Genomic DNA, 24,817 nt, shown 5'->3' with positions numbered 1-24,817 from the left:
CCCACTGCACAGTTCAAAAGGGAGAAAGTACCGTCCAAATATCTGTGGGATTAGCAGAGAGTTTACACACATAACAATAATAACGCCCTTGTTTGTGCACTTGCACGACGCTAAGCTCTCATGTCCTATAGCAAAAGTCTGGTTTGCACAGGCTTGAAGAAAGGTTTTTAAAACATTTGTATGCACACCTGAACGTCTGTCAAAGTGTTCACAACAAAAATACCTCACACGCACTGATTAATGGAAGAGTTTACCTCTGTGTGATGTTCTGTTCTAGATGCAGCAACAGCAAGACGTGGTGCAGACAATACCTGATTAATCTTGTCTTTTTTTTTTTCAGGTCTTTTTGCAGGATCGTGTAGTAGCATGTGCTGACGAAACAAGGGACGGAATAGCTGCCAGCCACTAGGGATGCCGGGGGTGTTGCCAGGCAACAGGATGCTGAAGTCGGAAGAATTGACGTTGGAGAACAATCTGGAAATGTTCAGATAAGCACGTTCTCGACGAGACCAAGCACCTGTGGCTGGTTTTAACACCTTATATAGCAGAGCATCTTAGCAGCTGCACGTGCAGGTTGTGGTGGCAACATGCTACCGTTGGGCTTGCCATGTGTGCCTGTCTCAAGGGGCGGAACTAGACTCAAAGTTCGGGGGGGGCTAACAAGTCAAACAAGTGGGCAGAGATCATTACAGCTATTTTAAAATTAGTTATGGGGTGCTTGCGTTTGCTGTTCAGGTGCAATGCATAGTAGTTCTTTTGAACTACATGTGGTGAATAGGCGCATTCAAAAGTTAACTATGTCAGCAATATCGTTCACACAATATGAGTACTTATCATTTTCAGTTTGTTTTTTTCTTTCAATCAAAACATTTTAGAACAATGAATTATAGATGTGTTTTACCGTGCACTGGACCAATCAACTTAGCGTGATATGGAATATTAGGTTCTACTTTTTGGGACTGTATACGATGAGTAGCCAATCCTAAACACACTAAGTCAGTTGCAGCAACTTAAAAGGACAGAAAAATCAACTTTGTGGTGTTGCTGCATCCCACCTCTGGAATGCGTCCTGCATCATTATGAGGTATGTTGGAGAATAGGGTTCTGGGTGTTCTGGGGCTGCAGTTGGGATTCAGCCAGGTTTGTAAAGGGACTGACTTGATGTCCTGTGCGAGCAGAGTTGATAATAAAGGAAGATTACACTACATGCTTTGAGTGATACTTTATAAAGTGGCAACGGGCTCAACTCTGCTCGAACCTGCGCGTAACTGAAGGATTTGAAGAGGAAGAGTTAATTAGATGAGGAATTACAGGACAAGCGGATGAGTTGAAGTTTAAATAAAAAAACTGTACATTCGGCATGGACTGAGGATCGGAAGGTGAGCGGAGGAAGGAAGAGACGTTACAGCTGTTTGAAGCTGAAAGGAGGCACGGGAGTCTCGTTTAAGGAATAGAGACCCAGCTGTGAGGAGGAGATCGCATGATGGAGCTCGAGAAGGAGGCAACGTCATTGACTCGGCGGTGAGGACGAGCTGAGGAGGCAGTGTGAGAAGAGATGACGTGTGAGGAGTCCTGCGAGGAGAGCGAGAACATACGTGAGAGGTTGATGTCACACGCATGAGGCGGCCATCTTGGATAAGTCAGGAAAACAGATATTCGATAATAGGCACATCGTGAGTTTTGGAAGTGCGTTGATGGAAGGAGGCATATCTTGTACTTCGGTGAAATGCACAACAGATTATTGGAAGCCATGCTGGCAGCATATCTTTAACTTCGATAATACGCACATCGTGAGTATTGGAGTGCGTTCACGAATGATGATGCGCACACCTGTTAAGTGATTTTGTTTTTTTTAATTTTTGAGTTTTGGGTGACGAACAGCCACAGGACTGTGACTTATTGTGCATTATACTTAAAATATATATATATATATATATATTGGGTTGTGGTTAAAAAAAGAATAGTTGGAGGTTGGTTTTATCATTTTATTAGGGTTGTTTGCACTTTTATTTTGAAGCTATGTGTGCAACACAAACTTTTACTTTAACAACTCTAATTCCATTTTTGCCGGGTCCTGGGGAGCCACGGATTAAATGGCAAGAATGGAAAGACTATTTTTTTCATTATATGGTTACTATTAATAATAACAGTTTGACAGATGATATAAAGAAGGGCATTTTGCTGCATTCACTGGGACCGGATAGTATCAAGCAATATAATTAAATGGAAAAAAGTGCGTGGGGAAGATAAAACTCATGTATACGCAAATGCTTTGGATGATTTGAAAAGATAATATGCACCTACCGTTTGTATTGCAATTGATAAGTATACATTTTTCCGAAGAAAACAACAACAAAATGAAACTATTGATGATTATTTGTCTATACTAAAAAAATGGTGATTCCTTGTAGATTTGGTCCATTGCTGGAGGAATTTATAAGGGATCAGATCATTATGCTGACAAATAATAAAAGGGTGCAGGAAAGGTTGTGGACCATGGAGGATGGTACCTTGAACAAAGTTGTATCTGTTGTGAGGAAAGTGGAAGTTTCACTGAGATGTGCAAAAGCAGCCTTGGAAGATAGTAAAGAGAGGGAAGAAGTGTGTGTGTTTAATGAAAAGAAAAATAGTAAACCATTTAAAAAAGTAGTAGCAAGTAGTAAAGCACAAGATTTTAAGGAACAAAGGTAGATTTGCAGTTCCAGCAAAAGTGTATGTCAAGAAAGATGGACAAGAAATATTGAGTTGTTATAGGTGTGGAAGTCATGAACATTTGGCAAACAGTGGAATTTGTAGAGCAAAGGATCAGAATTGTTCAATATGTGGATTGATTAGACATTTTGCACGTGCTTGCAGGAGAAAGGTTACAAGATAGTTAAGTGTGTGTCTTAGCGTCAGGAAGAGACCATCAAGGATGAGGAGTATTCTGGAGAGGATGAGGTGGTAATTATGGTTAAGGATGCAGTATTAGATATTAAGAGTCAAGGGAGGAGTAAATCGTCATGTGAAGTAACTGTTGCTGGTGTTCCTGTTGTTCTTGTAGCAGATTCAGGATCACCGTTCACTATAGTCAATTTGGACATGTGGAAGGAAAAATTTGAGGGTGTGATTGGTAAGGAATTAAAAGTATGCAATATAAAACCAGAACGCTTCACTGGTGAAGTCATACCTATGGTGGGGTGCAGGGATGTTTCATTTGTGTTTAAGGGTCGTAGGGCTGAAAGAAGAATTTATGTTGCTGAGTATGGACCTTGTGTTTTGGGTTGGAGAGATCAAAGGAGTCTGAATACTATTCTCAACCCATTTAGTAAGGAACAAGTGTTAGTGCCGAATGATGGAGACAATTTAGGTGAGAGACTGTGTGAGGATTACAACGAGGTGTTTTCAGGAACAATAGGATTATTGAAAGGATTCACTCATAAGATTATACTTCAGGAGAGTGCTGTTCCTGTGAATTACAAAGTAAGAAATGTTCCTTTTGTTGTGCGAAGTGAAATGGAAAAAGAGTTGAACAGATTGAAGGAGGCCAGAGTGATTGAACAAATTGAGTCATCGGAATGGATGTCTCTGGTTATAGTAGCCCGGAAGTCCAAAGAAAAATTTGATTATGTGTGGACTTGAGAGGTGTAAATCAACAAATACAAGTGGACAGATTTCCTTTACCAAAAATAAATTAACTTTTGGCAAAAACGAAGAACATGAAATGGTTTCCTACAGTGGATTTGTCGTCGGCGTATCACCAAGTTCCCTTACATGAACAGAGCAGGAAAATACCAGCGTTTGTTACACCGTTTAGATGTTTTCAATATGTTAGAATGCCATTTGGACTGGCTTCAGCAGCCTCACTTTTTCCAATACTGATGAGTGAAATTTCGAAGGGTTTTGTACTTTCAAAGCGATAGCCTGATAATGGGGGAGAACAGACAAATGCATGATCAGAGATTAAAGGAAGTCATGGAAGTGTTGAAAGCTAAAGGATTAACAACAGAGTTTGCAAAATGTCTTTTTGCACAGAACAAAGTAATTTATCTGGGTCATGTGATTGGAAAGGAAGGAATTTCCCCCAAAAAAGAGTTGCTTGAAGCATTAATGGAGGCTCCAGAACCGAGAAATACGGAAGAGCTTCGCTCGTTTTTAGGTCTTGAGACATTCTACTCCAAATTTGTGAAAATATTTGCAGAAAATTCATATGATTTGAGACAGTTGTTGGAACAGCGAAGCAAATTTGAATGGGGGGAGAAATGTGTAGAAGCATTGAAGAGGTTGAAAAATGAAATTTATAATGCAGCTCCAATCAAGGGTTTTGATCCGGATTTGCGCAGTGTGCTAAAAGTGGATGCGAGTGGAAAAGGACTGGATGCGGTGCTTACTCAGATTGAGAACGGTGCAGGTGAAGTGGTGATTGGTTTTGCGTCAAGAAGTCTTAGTCCGGCAGAAGAAGTGTATTCTGTGATTGAGAGGGAAACCCTTGGGTGCATGTGGGGTATGGAAAATTTTAGAGCATTCCTGTCGGGTACTGAATTTGATGTTAGAACGGATCACAAGCCTTTGGTGAGCTTACTTTCAATAAGGTTACAGGATTACGATTACAGGATAAAGTATGTGCCAGGGGTACAGAACAAGGTTGCAGATTGTTTGAGTCGTATTCCTTTCCCTGTTAAGGAAATACAAGGAAGTATGTGGGATGATCACCAGATTGCATTTGTGGAGGAAGAAGGGTTGAATTCAATTGAGAGGGAAGAGTGGATGATGGAATATAAAAAAGGATGATTTGCTATAAAAAAGTGAAGGCTTGGACTTGCAAGGTTGGGGTGAGAAAAAGCCGGACATGGCAGGGGTGAGGAGTTTTTGGGAGGTGAGAAATGAATTGGGAGTGGTGTGTGGATTTGTGATGAGAGGTGTAAAAATTGTTCCTCCATTTAGGCTTAGGGGGAGACTTTTGGATTTATGTCATGAAGGACATTTCAGAATTGTGAGGATTAAAAAAAGAGTAAAAGCTTTGTATTGGTGGCCTGGAATTGATAGTGAGAATGAAAGACGAGTGAGGGATTATGGGCTATGTGCTAATTCAGATAAAAGTTTACATACTCTAAGACAACAATTGATGCCCATGGAGTGTCCAGAGATGGTTTGGGATATGTTGGCAGTGGATTTTGTGGGTCCAGTGCAGTCCATGTCTGGTGAGAGCAAATACATTATTGTGCTAATGGATTATTTCAGTAAGTGGGTTGAGTTGGAAATTGTGGAGAAAGCTGATGCAGACACAGTGGTGAAGTTTTTGGGGGAGGTGTTTTTGAAAGGTTTGCCAAAAAGGCATCTAAGTGACAATGGAGCGCATTTTACAGCAACTAAGGTGGAGCAGTTTTTGAGGAGAAATGGTGTGCAGCATGTGAAGACTTCGGTGTATCATCCAGCTGGAAATGGTGCTGTGGAGCGTTTTAATTGGGTGATCAAAGGCACAATTCAGATTGCATGTGAGAATAAGAAGAAATGGGAAGTTGAAGTAAAAAAAATGTTGTGGGGTTACAGATTGACACCATCTCTTACGGGGTTTAGTCCGTTTGTTTTGATGCGAGGCAGAGAGCCATTTACTACGGACAACATTGGCTGGATGGATAGTATGAGACAGGTGGAGTGCTCACCAGAGGTAGTCAAAGATAACATCATTAAAGCACAAAAGGTGTACAAAAAGAATTATGATTTGAGGATTGCTACAAAGGTGGAGACGTTGAAGGTGGATGATTGGGTGAAGGCTAAAAAGATGGGTAAAGTGGCAAATGGTCAGAGTGTATTTTCTGAACCATTAAGGGTTGTGGAGTGTTTAAGGAACTCTGCAAGACTGAGTGATAATCGTGTGTGCCACATGAGTCAACTTGCAATATGCAAGGGTGTTGAAAAAGAAAAAGGGGGAGATGTTGGGTGTGCTTTTGATATGAGTGATTGGTTGTGGGAGGATGAAGTGGATGAGGAGATGGAGCAGGTGCCGAGTGAGGTGCCATGTGTGCAAGAAGTGATGGATGGAACTGAGATGGAACAGGAGTTTGTGGTTACTGGCACAAGGAGGTTGGGTTGGATGGGTAGAGTAATTCACACTCCTTACAAAATGAAAGAATTTGTGCTGTGTTAGCTTTTATCTATTTTAGGTGATGGTTTGTTTTGTCTTTTTGTTCACATTGTTAAGCAATGTTGTAGATAGTTCTTTTATTGTTAAACTTTCCACATTATTGTTGCTCATTGTATGCAGGAGGGGGATGTGTGGTGTTGCTGCATTCCACTTTCGGGATGCGTCCTGCATAATTATGAGGTATAGGGTTCTGGGTGTTCTGGGGTGGCAGTTGGGATTCAGCCAGATTTGTGAAGGGGCTCACTTGATGTCCTGAGCGAGCAGAGTTGATAATAAAGGAAGATTACACTGCATGATTTTAGTGATACTTAACAAACTTTAACAAGATATTTGAGCATCATTCCCTCAAAAGAAGTTTTGGAAAATTGGTAGCGTGTAGGAAAGTTTAAGCACATTTCTTTTAATATTGATCTGTAATAATGGAGATACCTGCACATATTATTTTTTAATTATTTGCAGAATAGGATGTTAGTTTAGTTCACAACCCTCTTGATCTATGTGGAGCTAGCTCATGGCTAAGCTCTACAACACACAGAATGTTGAATATCAATGTCCCGGTATTTCATAATACAACTCCCATTAAATATTCGTGGTATTGAAAAGATTTGGCGTTCATGAAGCATGGAACATAACTCATGTTTGGAAAGATGTGCTGCAATAGGTTGCAGGAAAGTTAGAAACTGAGCACCCATCCCCCATGTATCTTGTTATTGTCACTGAGGAAGAGGGCATTGTTAACCAGATGAAGCATTAATGTGTCAATACTGCAGCATGGTCTGAACCCCAGTAGACAGTCTTGAAATATATTATTCTTGCTGATGTGCCATCCACTGCTGGGTGGTAACTGCCTTCTAAATTCTTTCAACAAATGGGAGGTGGGTTATAGAACAGAAGTTGCTGAGGTGAGCTGGATCTGGTATGGACTTTACTAGCAAGGGGAGGATAGGAGCAGTCTTGAGGCTCTCTGGAAGGTGCTCTGGCTGAGCTAGGCATTGACAATGTGGAGAGGGGGTGTGACTGCTTTTCCCTGCAGAGTAGATGATGGAGGAGAGGAGCACATTATTTTTGTAGGAGGTGGCTTGAGTGTGTTCAGAATGTTATAGAGGTTTGTGTGGGAGATAGTGTTTGATCTGTTAGTGGCCTGACAACTGGGTATAGGTTGTAGTGTGGATGATGATGGTGAACATGTGAAGTTAGATGTGATGTCATTGATTTTCTTAATGAAGAAGGGTTTCATAACATTACTTCTATTGGCTGATGGTGAGGTAGGGTTCTAGGATGGGCTGCTACACAGTTTGACTGCCTTAAAGATGTCAGTGGCTTTAGCTGTGGTTATGCTGGCTAGAGCAGAATTATTTCAGAAGGGAAAGGTCCTCCTGGCATTTCAATCTCCATTTCATCTCCTGTCTTTGTAGGACATGCTTGTTTTCCATAGGTTCTTGTGTTTACCAGGGTGACGATGGCTTGGGGGCACTGGTTCTCAGAGGAGCATTGCATTTTACATGAATCTTCAAAATGCGGTTGTTGATTTTTACATCTGTTGAGGGCTGGAAGTGCCTGGGATAGTTTGATTAGTTCTTCTTGGAGCTCTTCTGGATGGGTGTCCTTGAAAGAAAGGATGGCAACTTGTCTTTCTGCTCCCTTCCTCTAGGCTTGATGCATACACGTAGAAGCATGTAAAGCACTGTTGCCATGCCCAGGGAAAAAATAATGTCTTGGGGTCATTCCCTCTGTTTTGCGTTCTCCTTTTCTTCTACCAATACTCCTCCCTTAGCATTTTGAGGCAGAGTATACCTTCTAAGCTCAGCCTCATCACACTCAACTCTCACCTCATGACATCATTGTTATTCCAAATGAATAAAAGAAGACTAGGCATTACAGAGACTCCAAACGATTAATACTAGTCAAGACCTCCTTTTGCCTGAACCACAGACCAAAGACAACACAAACCTAAAGATGTTGAAGACAGAAAACAGAACCTTGGAATACCAACTGATTGAAGTGAAAGGACTGCGCTTACAAGCTCCCCTTTTAGTATCACACAAGGATATATAATTAGCAAATAAAATAGGCAGAAGGACCATGACTCCCATTGGAGCTCTAAAGCAGAATTCCACTATAAGTAACTTTGCAGGCTCAACTCAGAAGTTCACATTAATACCCACATCACTATCAAGATCACACTACCTCCAAACTATGTATGACCCCCCAGCATACCAACTTGTTGTGAAAACTAATACACTGACACATTACCTCAGAGGTAAATCACCTAGTAGCCTCTATCCTTAGACCATACAAGAGAATCTGTGGTGGCAGGCACACATTGTGGCAGTTTTCAAACAACTCTTTTCCATCCAGTTCAAGAACCTGTCCAAGACCAGCCTCCCAGCTATCTCCCCATCAGATACGTGTCCATCTTGAGCTTTCAAATACAACCAACTCTCCGCTAGCACCTCTGTCTAGGAAACAAGCATCACCCGCAACTCCATAACCCAAGACATCATTTCATATTACCGCAATATCTCTAACACCAAGCCAATCATACAGAAGGATAACCTTGATTCAGCTTGACATTGACCAATAACAAATTCCTTTGCAAACTGACAAAAAAAAGCTGCTTTTAAATAAGTCTTCAAATTCCTGGAAGAAAATAACCTTTTCACTAATTGTCAAAATGGCTTCCATCCTAGCAGAGAAACACTACACACACTCATTTCCACCTGAAGATCACAGCTCATAGAAATGGAGTTGCCACGTACTACACCTGGATTGTCTGCTATGCAGTCCTTCCCTTCACCCAACTACAAAGGCTAGAAGACTTTATCATGGAAGGAATCATCTTAAATTCAATCTTCCTATCCTTTTTTGGCAGATAAAGCACTATCATGCTCCCACCGTACTCACTGACTTCATTTTATACTAACTATGGGGTGCTGTAAGGTACTATCATATTGCTAAACCTCTACAATACTTACTTCACTCAAATTATCATCCTTTTCGGGTACTTCAATTTATCCTGTTAAAACCACACTGGTGATACCTAGACTATCCTAAAGCTGGAAAACAAACTGGACCTACACTGCTCCAACAGAGATTATTGCATTTAGTCAATGGACCTATGGATGCTAACCAATGACATAAAACTCTAGTCACCCAAAACTGAGGTCCTCACAGGTAAAAAATGAAGAATTGTCATTTAAGAACCATCTGACCTAAGGAACTTGGTCCGCCCATGATGACAGCAACTGAGTAAGAACTTTGGCTGGTTATCCATATATAGTACAGCAGACAGGATGAGCCTGGGAGGTAGCAGTGAAACGAGTCCTGAACTGAAGCCCATGCACTAGAAGCCTGGTATTTTGGTCCTTGCAACCAACAATTTCAAGAAATGAGTTACAACATTGTTGTGACACAATAGAGGGAGGAGGATGTTGCACACTGGGTGAAATATATCCAGGAGAAACATTCATACTATTTAAGAAAGCCCAGGAAGCACTTGGGGTGCAATCTGGCCATTTTTATGCAGTTTGCAAAGTTGTCCAGCATTGTGAGGGAGATCTGGACAGAATTCCTAAAGGTGTCTGAGTCATCACCATTACTTGAAGTGATTTTACACTCAGAGGGGAGTCATAAATTGGTCTCACAATTATTCACGACTTTGAAGGCAGAGAGAAATGGCCAACCTTTGTGGGTAAGGCAACTATGGGAAGAGGGCATTCAGGAACTATTAACATAAAAAATGGGAAGTAACTTAACAGCAGGCTAAGAAAGTATAAAGTAGAGCTAGGTTCCATTTGACCCACTTCCATTTCCTACATCATGCATCTTTGAACCTGTATAGGATTAAGGGGGATATTCTCAAGAACGTGTGATAACTACCGCAAAAGTAGCTTAACGCAACTCCTCACATCGCAGTCTATCGCTGGAAAATAACTCTGTGTTAACATGGTATGCACAACACGGCGGCACCATGCGATAGACCCACGATAACGTGTAAAATGTCCGCGATAAAGTCAATGCGACGCCGTAAAAATGCAAAACACGAACGCAAAAAAAGCTGCGATTATGCCAATTGCGATACAAAAATCAGCAAATATCAGCCACAGGCCTGCAATTCCCATGTGTCATGCAGAAAAATGCACCATAAAAGTCGAAAAAAAAACACAAACAACAGTGAAGTCCAATGGAAGTACCCGGAGCAAGTGCAGAGGACAACTAGAACCCCACAAGCCCCCCGGAGGACCGGCCTGGGACTTCAGGGTCAGGGAAGGGCAAGGACAAGAAGAGTAGGAAGAAGCGGTTCAGTCCGCAGGAAAACAGGATTTTGATAACAGAGGTGATAGAACACCATCAACTACTATTCGTCACCTCCACTGTGTCACTGGCAACTAAAAATGGAATATGACAGACCATCGTGGACAAGGTAAATGCAGTCGGAGGGCTGAAGAGGACAATGGAAGAGGTCAAGAGGTGCTGGAATGATGTGAAGCGCAAAACCAAGCAGATACTCGTAAACAACCAGAAGGCAGCAATGCAGACTGGAGGTGGGTGTCCAGCACCAGGAGGAGCTGGACGAGATGGAGGAAATGGTGCCCACAGTCATCAGTGGGGAGATGGTGGCAGGAGTTGGGGGCCCGGACACTGCTCAACATGACCGGGCACAACAGCAAAAGGGTGAGTAACGACCAGGGACTGGGGGGATGGGGGGAGATGGGCACAATGGCACACATGCACAATTAAGCATAGTACATCTGCGGACACACCATCCCCCAGACCCCCAACTCCCACCAAGAGACCAATGAACCCAAGTATGCAACATCTCAGCACTGTATAAGCAACTTATAAACAACAACTACAGCACATTCAATAATCAAACCAGTTTAAAGTAACAATTCCCTTTTTGAAGGCTCAAATATTTCAAAGTGACTAGCAAAACAGTAACAAGCACAGCAGAATACATAAATCAAACCTATTTAGTCAGACTAATTCCCCTTTTGTTTGTGCATGAAAGCATAAATATTTCAAAGTGCCTGGTAAAGTAATAACAAGTAAGCAGCATAAACATCAAACCCATCCAGTCAAACAATGCCCCATATATTTGTGCATAAAGGTGCAAATATTTCAACGCGAGTGATAAAAACAATTACAAGTTTAGGAGCATAAACATTAAACCAGTTTCGACAAAGTATGCCCCTTTAGTTTGTGCATAAAGGCACAAATATTTAAGGGACCGGCAAAACAATAACAAGTTCAGCAGCAAAATAGACAAAGCTGTTTACTCAAATGATGCCCCTTTTTGTCTGAGAAAAGTGTCAGGTTAAACTGAATACATTTCTTCTTGCCTCTATAAACGTATGTTCAGAATATTCAGGTAGCCTATATGTAAGCGAACAATATTTAAAGTATGACATACTGGCAGAATACCATATTACTTACTGTTTCCTCATGGGACTCAAAGGAGAGATACATTTAGAAAATCATACTTGAAGTAGGAACAGTACTTGCAGGAACCTGATGAAATGTATTGCAGAGTTTGAAGGCTGGTACAGCAGAAAACAATACTTAAACAGTGAACACAAGGCTGAAGACTGCTTACAGCAGGAAGAGTGACTGGTAAATTAGACTGGTGGCTGAAGGCTACTACTGCTTGGTTCACTGAATTGGAGTGATGTACTTGACTGAAAGAATGTTTGCCTCTTGGCCTTTCTTCGTGCAAAGTCTTCTGTTATAGCTTTCACATTTATTTTGTTTGCTCGATCACTTTCAATGCTTAAAGTTGCAAGCCCCGACAGCCTTTCCTGCGTCATTGTGCTTCGCAAATAGTTTTTGATTAATTTTAACTTTGAAAATGACCTTTCTGCACTGGCTACAGTTACTGGAATTGTTAGAAAAAGTTTCAGTGCTGTTGCAACATCCAAAACACTGGGCAGAATTGCATGGTTTCTCAAAAATAAGAGGTCAGCCAGATCCTTTATTGTGCCACCTGAGATAAGTTGCATTTGTTCTTTCAACACTGCTTTGAACGATGAGTTGATGTGGAAACTCTAGGGACAAGTCTTTTTCGTAATGAGCTGCCAGGGTCATGGCTGCTTCAAACAACTCCTCCTCACTAGCTCTGAGGATTTCTGAAGGCATCATGAAATGAAAGCATTCGATTATGGTGTTCATACCAGCAAATTGAGTTTTTATCTGATTTACAACAATATCTATGTTAGCATAAAACACAGACACCTTAAAATTGTCTTCAGGATTGCACAGCCTTTCGTCTTCACAGAGTTCATCGAAGTGCTTTTTTTGCGTCGTGGTCGATTTTGTGTAAAATGCAATTGAATTTCCCATGCAGCTGCAAGTAAAGATGCTGAGCTTTTAACATCTTCAAACTGTTCTCTGAAACTGGCAAATGTATTCGCTGCGCTACTTAACATATTTGATGCTTGTAAAAGGTCCAGATCTTTAGACTGAAGCAGTTTGGACACATAATTTATTGTCTCCAGCACTTTGGACTGGATTACAACCATTACCACAAACTCAAAAGTCTCCATGCACTTCCTAAGACCCTGAGCTTCTGTGCGCTCCTCAACTTTTTTAGACTGCAGTAAAATGGTAGTGAGTGCTTTCATGATGTCCATAAAACGATAGCGTAGAGCATGGAGAGCATCATGTCTGGATGCTCAACTTGTTGGACAGTGTCTCTTCAGTGTTGGCTTTGAAAGAGTTGTGCTCTCTTTTGTAATGGTAAGAAGTTCCCACCGTTTGATGCTTTGACTGAAAAATAAATATACTTTCTGTATAATGTCATAAAATTATGCAATTTCAGGAATGTGCATGCAGGCGTCATTCAACACTAAATTTAGATTATGAGCCGCACAGTGTACATAGACTGCATTGGGTTCTTTCTGTCGTATTCTGGTTTGAACTCCACTATATATACCACTCATTGTACTGGCACCATCATATCCCTGCCCTCTACATTTATTAAGCACTAGGCCTTTGTCCTCTATAAGGTTTACAAGTTCTGTTGCTATCCCCTCAGCACCATGGTCTGTATTTTATAGAAACCAACAAAGCTTTCATTAATTTTGATTTCAGTTAGAATTTCATCGGTATTAAGGCACAGTGTTACATATTGGATAACCAGGCTTAATTGGTCTTCTTTTTTAATGTCCTGCGTTGTGTCCATTATAACAGAGTAAAATGGTGCATTTTTTATTTCAATTACTATCTTATTTTGCTCTTTATTTGAAAGCATTTCAAAAAGCTCATTTTGAATAGCAGGACTCAAGTATTTAACTCTACTTTCTGTTGTAATCAGATGGTTTAAAACAGGATCATATTTGGCCAAAAGTTCAATGACTGCCAGAAAGTTCCCACCATCTTTTTCGTTCAGTTTTTCTCTATGTCCTCTGAAAGGTAAATTGCAAGTTGACAACAGAAGTGTAACATCGATGATCCTACTCAGAATTTGTGTCCAATAGTTGAACTTGCTCTTTGTAGTCGGATTCAAGTTGTGTATCGATCATCTCATCCTGCCTCCATCTTCCATGTACAGCACAAGCCGCTAAATGTGAGCGCGTCATTTCATGTTCTTTAATTTTTCGAGACATGCCTTGCCAATCTTTTATAACATAAGCCCATGCTTGCTGATAGGATGAAAGTTTCTATCTCCAAAAAGCCAACAAGGTTCACAGTATGCACTGTCCATTTTTAAAGAGTAGCACAACCACAGTCTTGGAGTCTTATCTCCAGTCCTATTTTCCTTGTAGTAGTACTTTGTGGAAAAGCACCTGTTTTTATTATCTCTTGGGACGGGTCCCCTAGGCTTGCATGGGCCACTTCTAATGACAAACCTTCGTAACTCGGTATCATGCCAAGGTTTGTCTAAAAAGTTCCTTCTATCACTCGGGTACAAATCCTGGCAAAACTGGGTATTGCTTGATTCTAGTTCTTCTAAATGTAATTCCACATCCTTACTCATAATGTCTTCAGTTTCTTCTTCAATGTTTGGCAATACTTCAGAAACAAGTAGCACATTTGTAGGTTCTTCACTTTCTTTAGCCACTGGTAGCAGCATCTGGTGCACTTACAATTTCAGCACTTCCTTCACTTGTTTGTAATATTAGACTCAGAGATTCATCTGTTGATGGTGTATTCTCAGTTTCTGAGCTTCCTTCAGTCACTGGTAGCAGTGTAGGCCTACCTGGTGTACCTGCAATTTCTCCGACTCCTTCTGTACTAGATGGAGGCACTGCTGACACAGCTTTTTGACTTTTGCTTTCTATGTTTCCTATAGTTGTTGTTGTTGCCTGCAGCGCTGCCACAATTGGTGCGTCAATGCTAAAAGGTACATCTGTGGTTTGATCAGAGCACTGTAATGTTTTGTCATGTGGTGGGACCAATTGGGATTGTGGCAATGCTGCTTTGCCTCCTGTTGATGATGCAGCTGCATCGCCTTCTGGTAATGATGCATGAGATGATGATGCGTCATGATCACCTGCACACCTAAACATAGAGTCAATTTTCATAAATTTGCCTTTAAACTGCTCTTGTTTTGATTTAATATGCCGCTTTTGAGCACGGCTTAAATACTTTCTTGGCTGTTTGCTCATTTCTTTGATTAAAATGTAATTGTAGAAAGTCAATGTAGTAGTAGAGAGCACGAACATGAAGGTAGCAGGTAGAATATTTTGTGTACACCACAAAGATTAGAATTGTGGGTTTTATTCCACCAATACTGCCTAAAAGGAAGGAAAATACAAAGCATTGTTATTAAACACTACGGTAGCTTAACCATGCCAACTATTGATGTAGAGAGTTGGAGTAAGGGATACTTGAAGGTAGGAACTGGAGGAATGGATGCAATGAGGTGAGTACTCAGGGGAGAGATACAAGAGAGGAGAGGAATTGGCCTAACGGCTAGGGTGGTCGACCTCGCATCTGGGGAACCGGGTTCGAGTCTCAGCAATGACGCTGAACATCCTGTGAAAATCGGTTAATCTGAATGTGTCTTCATATAACGCAACTGGTGCTATGTAAAGCGCTCTGATACCCGATACCTTCGGGTCAAGTTCGTGCTATATAAAACTCCAGAAAAAAACAGAAAAAAACAAGAAGGGATGGGATTGAGGAGGTAATCACTCAACAGTTGGATGAGGATGGTGAGAGCGAAGAATGCAGGAGGTGAAAGCAGATGCAAGAAGGCATGAACTGAATGGACGGCTGCAAGGAGGTAGGAGCTAAAGGACAGAGCCAAGAAGACAGGGGATGAGCGGTCTTGAATGTATTGTACTGTTATATTTATAGAGGGCCTACTACCCCTATGTGGAGGTCTGAAGCGCTTGCCTACATGAGGAGCAATCTACTATATGCGTAGGGTGTATGGTTGGAAGGGCGTTGTATTTGTTTTGAATTTGATGCTATGTTAGAAGTGTTCCCATTTCATGTTGTGCATGAGGACCACTGACTGGGGTGCATGCAGCTTATTGTGCAATAGGATGCAGGGCTTAGCAATGGCTTAAGAGGTGAGAGATATGCACACTATTTTGTTTTTCATCTCTGTAGGTCCCTTTATGATGTATATTTTGTTCATAACCCCACCTTGGTGATTACTGCACGGAGTCGTCCATTCTGAAAATACTATGCCTAGTGTTTAAAGTTAATGGTCCTGAGTAGGCATAGATTAAAGAGTACACAGTGAGTGATGCATCAGTGTGAGAGTAGGGTAATAGGAGTGACTGCAGGGTGAGTGAGGTGACCATATGTAAGTGCACAGTTGGACGAAAGAATGCATGGTTAATAATGGGCTTATTTGAGTGAGATTACAGATTGAGCAGTGAGGGGGACAGGTGAGTGAAGTGTGACATGAGTGCAGGGTGAGTAGTGTGCTAGTGTGACTGCAGGGTGAGGTACAAGGTGAACAGCGCAAGTGCATTGCGAGTGCAGAGTAATGACCGAGTGCAGGGTGAGCGGGTGAATGGTGTGAGTGTATGGTGGTCGGTGTGAGTGCATTGTGATTGCTGTAAGTGCAGGGTGAGCGTAAAAATTAAGGGCGAGAATGAGGAGTGAGTTGTCTGAATGCAGGGTGCATTCCCGGACACTTGAAGTAACTCAGCATGTTATTGATGGCAGTGTAAGGTTTCAAGTACAAGTTAAACTATTGTTATTCTGGCACTAATAGGGAACGAGGGTGAAGGAAATAATGTGCTGATCCTGCAACAAAATTCCAGTGTTATGATTAGGGTTGCCAGCTCATTATTTTAATGCCCCATTCAGGACAAAAATAAGCAGTCACCTAAAGCGGTATTTTCAGCACTTATCTGTGCATACTTCAAACAACAAATATAAATAGAAAACACTTTTAATTGTGTTCTAGGGCTGCCTGAATGATCTATAACTGCTAATTAAAGGGAACAAAGACAGAAAAGTCACATTACAAATGAATACATACATTTTTATCTATAACCCTATTTAGTGTCAATACGAGGTCTGTCAGTGTCTTTAAACAACACATGGCTGGCATTTTTCTTTGGCAACCCTACTTAATAATCCTTTTCATGAAAAGCATTCTCACTTCTACAGCAGTAAATGTAAATTTCAAATGTAAGGAATAGGCAGAGTGGGGGGGGGGCTCTTTTTTTGGTCACAGCATGCCTAGGCTTTCGGATGTCATCCTGCCTCAGGCCCATGGTTTGTGCTGCTTGCATTCTCTAGTCATGCCTTGCCTATGCTCTCCTATTCCCACCTACCTGCACTCGTTGGGGCTACGCTGGTTGTACAGATACTGTATCTTTCATTTTCGTCCACGGCATTACCCTACATATGTCCCAGAAATCAACGTCTATTCTCTCTCTCTCTATCTCTCTCCTCCTTCCTCTCTCCCCTCTTCTCTCTCTCTCCACCCCCCTCTCTGTCTCTGCTCCTCCTATCATGGTATCACCTTGCCTGTGTTAACCCATCTTACTCTGGATTGCTCACTGGCCTGAATGTCGGCATGTAGAGGCCCCCTGTCCTCACCACATTAAATGCATCCATTCATCAAGGGCCGGCCTGTTGGACTTATGCAGAATGTGTATAGGAAGGGAAAGTGGCCGAACTCCTGCTGAAATCTCGGGAGCCTAAAGGAACATACACAAATGCCAGAGTCCATCAAGCACGCCCTAGCAGTAGCAAACTGGGCTCTGAATTTTACAAGCTGCCCCGAGTGACTGTAAACACACGTCTGCCTCCATTTCTGAGTGCTCTGTGACGTGAACTGAGGCGGCTGCTCAGACTGGAACAAGAGGATTTAATGCCAGGCAGGACAACAGTTGAAACAAAAAAAAATGTAAACAGTCACTTCTTCAGCAAGCCAGGGCAGAGGGAGAAGAGAGGATATATGGGAGGAAAAGAAATACCAGGGAAGAAGGAAGTAGCAGGAGGGATAATCGAAGATGAAAGACTATGTAAACAAAGCAGTTTCTATATATGAATGCTGGTTTGTGGTCACTGGCCTCTTGCTTGTTGCTCATGGGTTATGTGTTTTTTGGTCATTGAGATACAAGAACTCTCTTCCTTCCACATTTCAGATTTAAAGGATAAGTCGGTGGTTGTGCTTGTTTCCAAAGACCTCAAACCCAAAGTATAACTAAGAAATGAAGCTCGGAGCTAGGTAAAACACCCCTTCACCTTTAAGAACAAATTCATCATTTTTCATCATCTTTCCATCTTGTGGTTATAGCAGAATTATTAGTGACTATGAAGTGGGATAGAACTTATATTTTATTGCCTCGGAGGAGACAATCTTGAGAAGATTATACCGGTCTTGGAATACACAGAAGAAGCAGCTCACATAACAGACTCACAATAAACAAGACTATCTTGAAGCAGTTAAATAAGATAGACATGCACTTTGGAGCATCTGTTAAATAAGAATAGCAATTATGCTTTTAGGTAAAAGGCTAAGTTTATCTGCCATCAATAAGTCTTTAATGGCAATGTGGCATAGGCTTCCTAAAGGTCACAGAGGAGGGGATCTAGAGTGTTTCTACGTTTGCATAGCAGTTAGGCTTTGGCGCCCAACTACAGGCCCAAAGCATCAGCATATAATAAATTCCAAGCATTTGAACATGACAGCTGCTTTCAGTTCTACATACACACCGCATCTTTGATTATATTCTACAGTCTTGCATTTCTGCCTCTCTTGGTGTTATATGACCAACAATACTCATTTAACATCCTCTGTGTGAAGTGTGTAAGTTAACCCTGTCCTCAGAGAGTTGTCTGGTTTTGCATACCAAACACATGGAAAGGCATCTCATCATTACAAAACAAGATGACGTTATTTGCTCCACTATATGATACAGATCGTCTAAGGTTTTGTGGCTATCATACTGTTGAAAAAGGTTGCAGCCACATTCACAGTCACGCCACCCACCTCTCTGAGACTCTCCACTCAGAGTCCGAAGTCGAATTCGGCTGAGCGGCACCTGGGCAGTGGCTAGCCCGGCGTTTTGGACCACTACTCCTGGTGATAGTATGATACCAGCCTGGGATAATGCACTTTATTGATGTGTTTGACCCGCCCTTTTTTGTTGTGTTCCATAGCTATCTCTACAGTCCCTGCTCCCCTGGCTTGTCATCTCAGTTATCCCCTAAAGAGCTTCTGCAACATATTTTTAAATCTTGAATGAATTATGTTATTATTGGTTTTATGTATAATGTTTTTTTATCGGTCTTATGTTCACCAGTGTTCTTTTTTTATACAACTGTAAAGATTTTAATCATACATTAGTATTACCTTCTGGCACCCAGCGTAATATAAGGCTGCTCCCTAATGGCGAGGGTGTCTCCCGATGCCCCCTGCTGGTCTAATGCTGTCTCCACATCACAACCCATTGCAGCTGACAGCACCAGCCCTCAGCTATCTGGGTCCCACCCTGTTTCCTACCCACGCTCGCGCTGGGGGCCTCTCATCTCTTTGGCACTTGAGGGGGAACATTGAAGCTTTGCTGCCCCTCCCAGGTCCACCTACTCTACTGCTTTCAGCACTACTACCGGTACTCGTTCCTCCATCCCTGCTCCCCCCCCCAATCTATTCGACATCCAGCCCTCCTTCCACTGCTAAGGGATATTTCCCGCCATCTCCCTTCTGCGCCTCTGGGCAGGGGACCTTCAGCGAGCAGCTATCTTCTTGGTGGCAAGCCATATCCCTCTGGGGTATAACATTTTATAATACAGAAAACATCATGTTTTTCCGTTTTCATGAAAGCAGATAATCCATTCACCCTTCTTAACATCTAATCCTCCTCCATTCTATCTGCCTTTTAATGTATTAATTCAAATATCCATCCGTCTGTCAACACCATACCATGTGCCTATCTTTCTGTCCTTCCTTCAGTCTGTCTGCTTTTCAGTTCAGTCACTCAAGTTGCACATCCTTCCATCCACAATCTGATTAATCCACCTAGCATTCTAAAATTTCTGCCCATCACTTAATTAACCCAACTACTGCTCTGTATTTCATTATCCATCTGTCCTCTAGTCTATCCATTTATCCTTATGAACATCTATCAATCAATGTCCATCGTTTGCCATTCCCTTCTCTAACTTTTCTTTAGTGTATCTTCAAGTCAGCCCTTTCACCCAACCATTGATCTGTAATATATTACTTGGTCTGCCCATCCATTCATCTGCTTTTGTTTTTCCTTTAATTGCAGAAGTCAGTCTATCAGATACTCATCCATCCATCAGTCCATCTATGCATTCATCCCTCCAACGCCGCATTCTTTGTCAGTCCAGTTACCTCGTTCCATCTGTCTGACTCTTTATTTCTATTTAAAAATTAATATTTTGACACTGGTCTTTCAAAAAACGTGTAGGTTGTTAACATCAACCATACCTGCTATTTATTGACACTGCTTAAACATTAATTTTTGTTTAATTGTATTGTTTGTGTACGGTTGTGCCTATTGTAGTGCTTATCTCTATACCCACCAAAGGCACAGCCTGAGACTGCACAGCCGGCTTCATAATCATTAGATCCTCGTCCAAGTCCTGAGCAGGACACGACATACTCACTCACTTTAGGCCTGGCTGGCCTGCAGCTTTGAGGGCGAGCGCAAGCCCTCAGCTATCTCTTCCCAGGTCCACCTACTCTACTGCAGTGCTTTCAGCAGCGCTACTACCGGTATTCGTTCCTCCATCCCTGCCCCCCCATCTCATCATCGACATCCAGCCCTGCCAGTGCTAAGGGATATTTCTGGTTCCCGCCATCTCCCTTCTGCGCCTCTCTATACCCACCAAAGGCAAAGCATGAGAATACACAGACAGCTAAAATGATCCTCCGAGTCCTGAGCAGGACACGACAAACTCACTGACTCACCTTAGGCCTGGCTGGCGGCTGGCCTGCAGCTTTGGAGGCGAGCGGGCCAGAGCGGGCAGCAAGACTGGGCGAGGCACTGGCACAGTGCAGGCTAGCGCTAGCCACCAGGCAGGGCCAGGCAGGGGCTAGTACTCTTCGAGTACCACGGCGACCGCATCTTTCTTCTCCACAGCGGCCGCACCCTTCTTCTGTTCTCAGGCAATACTAAAGTCACGCGCACATTTAATTTCAATGCGCATGACAAAATGGGCACGCCGCATGCATTAGTCACCAGCCCCGCCCCCACCCTGAAGACCGCGGCACTGGGGCGCGCAGTTACAACAACTAGTCTGCGCGCCGCCGCGCCCACGCACCATTTTAATTCTGAAGAGCGGTCTGGGCGTACTGCGCAGTGCGCACCAACTATTTAATTAATTTTAAAAGGCGAAGGAAGGCCGGCAGGGCATGCGCACGCCGCACAGCACCATAATTAATGCTTCCTGGAGCGTGGGGGCCCCCTGTGGGGGCCTGTGTTAATATGCCCCTGTAATTAATGCATCCGTCATCCGTGGCGTGCAGCGCACTGTTTAATTTAGGCTTGCTTGCCCTTTGCACAGCCGTCTTCTTCTGCTGAGAGTGAGGGGGCCCCTGGAGCGTGAGGGCCCCCCACACTGCGAGGGCTGCGGGTGCCTATGTTACGCCCCTGCAATGTGGCACAAACCGCAACACTTCCACAACAGAACAGAGGACACAACTGGTGCTGCTTGTGTGCAGAAACTGGCCAATCACAAATGGCATCGCAGGGAAATGTGAGTTGACAATGTACAAGTACAAACACACATCCGTGATGTTGTCGAAATGTCCTCTATCCCGCATCATATAGGCAGCTCCCCAAAAACAGTCACAATGTACACTGTCATTCAGTCTGAATGTAAACATGTACAATGCGTCAACATACATGTGAACACAATGTTAAACTGCATCTCCCCTTCACATTGCAGGGGGATATCCAACACCTCCTGCAGAGCAGTCCGAACCTCTCTTCTCTGATGACGAAGAGGACCACCACACCTTCGACTCCGACGCCCTCCAACAGCTCATGGAGAGACTCCGCAGCCCACTTCCATGAGCAGGTCAGCCCAGCAGCTGTGAGGAGAACCAACCCCCTGCACAGAACACACAGCAGGCAGCACCCACCACCACGGCTGCCTCCCAGGACCCCCACGACAAACATATGGCCTTCCAACGCGTGCTTTGGGGTGCCAGAAGAAGCTGGCTGAACAGGTGCCGGTGGGGTCGACCACATGGCAGCCAAACTAGACACCATACGTGGGTATCTAAGTCCCATCAGGGACCACTCACAGTCCCTAACGGACACCCACAGTCCGCTCCATGCCCTCCAATGAAACCCCGAAACCGGTCCTAGGATGCTTGTTTCTAGTTCAGGGAGAACCTGGCTTGGCAGTTCGGGCTGGACTGTTCCCATGAGGCATATGGTCAAGACTGATTTGCATATGGCCAGGTCTAAACTGGGGTGGCATGGTGAGCAAAAGAATGATGGATTTAACCCAGATCTCTTGACTGGAGGTAAATGTTTTGATTTGCTCTGCATTCCGTCCATCAATTGTGTGTCTTTTGCTTTCTCACCCTAAGTGCGCCGGGTATGCCCAGACGTGGGTCCCGGGCTCACTGTGCCACTGGATTCAAGCTATCCTGGCTCAAGAGGGGTGAAACCCCAAAACCGGTCCTAGGATGCTTGTTTACGGTCCAGGGAGGACCTGGCTTGGCAGTTCGGGCTGGACTGTTCCCATGAGGCACAGGGTCAAGACTGATTTGCATATGGCCAGGTCTAAACTGGGGTGGCATGGTGAGCAAAAGAATGATGGATTTAACCCAGATCTCTTGACTGGGGGTGAATGTTTTGATTTGCTCTGCATTCCGTCCATCAATTGTGTGTCTTTTGCCTCCAATGAACCATGGCTGACATCGCCAGAGTCCTGACTCTGTGACAAAAATGGCTGTCTAGTCAGAGTGCCTCCAGCGATCTTGCCCGGGAGTTGGGACTCATGCGGAGGCTCATGGAAAACACGGATCGGACGCGGGCAGAAAGAGCGGCTGCCACGGCTGCACACCAGCGAGAGGTAGCTGGGTCCCTCAATGCCATAAAGACCCTCCTCATGGCATTGCTGCCACAAGGCCTGGCACTGATGCATACTGCTGCTACCACTCCATCCACAGCTCCGGCCCCTGATGTGTCAATGCCACACTGTGCGGCACACATTCCACCTCCGGCCCCTGATGTGTCAGTGCCACATAGTGCGGCACACATTCCACATCCAGCCCCTGATGTGTCAGTGCGACACAGTGCGGCACACATTCCACCTCTGGCCACTGAGGTGTCAATGCCACATAGTGCTGGGGACAGATCACCACTACCCACATGTGAGGCACATAAAACAGCAGAGGACGAAGATGCGGATGAATCTGCCTTGGTGGTGAGAAGGAAGCGGTAGCATTCATCTACGCCCTTTGGCCTGTTTCTGTTTGGTTCTGCCCTCTGCATCATCCCCTTCCACTGTTCCCCGATGCGCTCTGCGACACTCACCTTGGACCTCGACATGGACTGCCATATTCTGTTTGGTTCCCAATGACACAGCTATCAGACTACGGACTGAACTCTTCCTCTTCTGATGTACCTGTCATTCCCTGAAGGACTCTGGCTGGCCCTCCATGGGCCAACAATGGGAAGTCGGGTTTGCATGGCCCTGTACTGCTCCGGCTTCAAAACTCCACTGATTGTGCAATAAACATTCATATTCACACAGATGTGTCATGTCTATCATCTTTCAAGTGTGGAAGTATGGATGAATGTAGGGTCAGTGATTCCCTTTTACGTCCATGTTGCTCATGTTGTGGGACTTGGGTCACGGGTGACACATTACCGATTGCGGCACGGGTGGCGCCGCCACTACAACGGGGACACACTCATTAGTTACTTCCTTGTCCAGCCCAGGATGGAACCACACTCAGTGCCCCAGGGTCATTGTTCACACCCTTACGCTGGACTGGCATACGCCAGGCCAGCCCACTTGGCTTACGCTCACAGGGGGGGACGACAATGGTACATGCCCCAGGTCTTCCCTGTAGTGATCTGCTGCTCACAGGTCTAGTTGTCAGCATGCCACAGCCACTCCCTCATGGCTGGTTTACACCCACACCACACCCATCCAGCACAGCCGTCACAGGACATGTGACCCTGCCAATATATAGGGCCTGGCGCACATGCTGGACGCCATTTCCACTCTGTAACTGGGTGTCTTCGTGTGGTTATCATTTATGCATAAGGGCCTAAGGCCCTGCCACAGCACATTGCCCAGTGCCGAGGCTGACATGATGGGGTCCGCACCATGAGCCTCAATCATAAAGGATCCATGGCTTGCGGTGTACAGACTTGGTGCCACCGGATACACAGCGCAGGCACACCACCATGGGACTGTGTTTTTCGGTGCACTGAGTTAGGGGCACCTTAAGTGCTGAGCGGGTGTGCAGCCTGCGATGATGCGCCATCCTGGCGGACCGGACTGGTAGAATTAGTGTGAGCCCTGCTGGACCGCAGTGTAGGCCTGAGCCAGCGGGCAGTGCGGGCCTACTGACATGTAGCGTCGCCTCACGGTTCACAGAGTTAGTGGCACCTCTAGAGCTGAGCGGGTGTGCAGCCTGTAATGATGTCATGTGCACTGATATGTTCTCTGTCATAGCGAAATCAAGACCCAGAATCAAGAGTGTGACCTGGTGGCTCGCGGTGCGGGGCTGCATGATTTGGAGGGTGCCATGGTCACGGGCCCCGGGCTTGGAGCTCCCACCGGCAAGAGGTGGGCCCTCTTGAAGACATGCCGGTAGCGGAAGGTGAGCAGTGAGGCCTGGTTTTGCAGGGGTGGGCAATCACCACTGGGCGGCAGGAGGGGCTGTGGTTCATGTGTGCAGGGGTGGGCAAACGATGATGCCGTGTGCTACTGTACGGACTCTGCCATTCATGTCTCTGGAAACTGTTTCAGATGAGGGACCTGGGGGACTGCAGTGTGTACCGGCATGTGGTTGAAGACAAACCGGTGGCAGCAGGTGAGCAGTGAGGCTTGGAGCCACAGTGTCGGCACTCTCTCTCCCTCTCTTTCTCTCTCCCTCTCTTTCTCTCTCCCTCTCTCTCTCTCTCCCTCTCTTTCTCCCTCTCTCACTCACTTTCTTTCTCTCTCCCTCTCTCTCTCTCCCTCTCTCTCTCTCTCCCACTCGCTCTCCCCCTCTCTTTCTCTCTCCCTCTCTCTCTCTCCCTCTCTTTGGCTCTCCCCCTCTCTCTTCCTCTC

General features: G+C 44.3%; 1 long non-coding RNA gene across 2 annotated transcripts in view; it reads left to right on the top strand.

The window, feature by feature from the left end:
* LOC146866294 (uncharacterized) overlaps positions 1–1,243 on the top strand; it is a 97,545-nt gene extending 96,302 nt beyond the window's left edge. For both annotated transcript variants that reach the window (XR_014976784.1, XR_014976783.1), the window contains one exon: positions 341–1,243. This is a non-coding gene — a long non-coding RNA (uncharacterized LOC146866294). The remainder of the gene's footprint in view (positions 1–340) is intronic.
* The last annotated feature ends 23,574 nt before the right edge of the window (positions 1,244–24,817 follow it).

Source organism: Triturus cristatus, chromosome 2_1 (assembly GCF_964204655.1).
Source record: "Triturus cristatus chromosome 2_1, aTriCri1.1, whole genome shotgun sequence".
In the NCBI taxonomy this organism is placed as follows: Eukaryota; Metazoa; Chordata; class Amphibia; order Caudata; family Salamandridae; genus Triturus; species Triturus cristatus.
Note: the sequence above shows the minus strand (reverse complement) of the source record. Positions and strands in the feature narration are given on the sequence as shown.